Here is a 1,977-nt window from a genome sequence, read left to right as displayed (position 1 = left end):
ACTTTATTGCGTGCTTTGAACTTCCTTGTGTCTGAAATATTTGCTTTGTTTTTAATTAAAGCACCTCTCCCAGATCAGTCAGTACATTCCATGCGATTAATGTTCTTTTTGGCCTCGCAAACTCTGTAGTAGGCTAACGTTACGTTTGAGTGAATGGTGAGCGCGATACGGCGAAATGGATGATAAAAAGCTTCTGAATAGAAAAGTTTACTTTTAAAAGGTGTGATGTGCAAAAAAAAGCGAGCTTCACTGTTGTCTGAAAATGTCAACAGGCAGCTGGCTGAAAGCACAGAAGTAGTAGGCTTACCTTTTATTTTTTAATGTTCCCATTGGCTTACATTGTGCCATTGCGACATCATCATAGGGTCATGAATCTGGCTTGCACCTGAGCTTCACTGACACCTGGGCCAAGGTTACAAGGCTCCTCTTCTCTCTGTCCCTCTCAATTCAACTGTATAACTAAGAATATTAAGAGACACCTTCCATACTGTACTTTGTTTTCTCTCCATACTTCTCTCTATCCCTCTCATTCTACTTTCTCTCACACTTAATGTTTCTCTCCTTCTTTCAATATTTTCCCACTTCACTCTCTCTTTATTTCATTATCCATAGCCACTCCGGTTCACTCTCCTATCCATTCTTCTTTCAATTACTCTGTCCATCAATTCCTACACCTTTTTCAACATTTTTTGTCAGCCTTCTTTGACTTTATTCCTACACTTTTTTAAAACTTTTTTGTCAGCCTTCTTTGACCTTTCAGTCCCCTATCCTCCCTTCCGTTATTTTAGTTCCTCCGTTTCATGTCTCCGTGCCATGTCTACATATTCAACTTTATCCATCGATCATTGAAACATCTCCTTCCTCCCTTATGTCCATTCTCTTTCCTACTTTCACTTATTCTCTCCCTCTGTAGATCTTCCATACAAGTGTTTTTTCTATCCCCGTCCCACTTCTCTGTCTCACACTCCATCTCTCTGTTTCAGTCCATTTTTTCTTCTTCTTTCAAACTTTTCACTTTTCACTCTCTCTTTACTGTCTTTAGCCATAGGCACTCTTGTCTTATTCTTCCTTACTTCTTCCTTTCTTAACATTTGCATTTCATGCACTGGTATTTCCTCCAGGAAATTCATATTATAGTTTACTTATACCTTTTGTACTCGTTCTTGAAGGCAAAATCTCTCTCACACACAAACACATACACATACACACACACACACACACACACACACACTCACTCACACACACACACACACACACACACACACACACACACACACACACACACACACACACACACACACACACACACTCACACACACACTCACACACACACTCACACATACACACACTTTATTGCGTGCTTTGAACTTCCTTGTGTCTGAAATATTTGCTTTCTTTTTAATAAAAGCACTACTCCCAGATCTGTCAGCACATACAGGTTTGAGAGGAATTTGTCCTAAATACCAGTGAGGATTACAAAAGAACTAACCGCTCTCTTTATATTGGCAATATTACCAGCTCTCGCCTCTTATTGCCAAGAACAGAGATGGCACTTTGTGCACTTGCTTGTGGTAAAATACTGTATGTTCTCATGTTCACACTGAATACCAAAAAACTGCAATATTGGTAAGTACATTATCAAATGCATTTTTATTACTTATTAAGATATGTTTGTGTCATCTCAAATTTCAAACTTTTAAATCAACTGAGCAACTTTATATCAACTTATCAACTTATATTTTTATCGTTCTTAAAGGCAAAACCTCTCTATACTCTCTCTCAATACCAGTAATGTGCACTAAGTGCACTTCCTTGTGGTAAAATACTGTATGTTCTCATGTTCATGTTCATAAGTACGTTATCAAATGCATTTTCATTAATTATGCAGATATATCAACGCACACGCACGGCCACACACACTCAGAGCACGTGTTGGTTGGACAGGCCGCGGCTGTTGCCAGCTACGGGTTCCAGCAA

Source organism: Sprattus sprattus (genome assembly GCF_963457725.1).
Source record: "Sprattus sprattus genome assembly, chromosome: 1".
Taxonomy (NCBI): Eukaryota; Metazoa; Chordata; class Actinopteri; order Clupeiformes; family Clupeidae; genus Sprattus; species Sprattus sprattus.
This window is presented reverse-complemented; position numbering follows the sequence as displayed.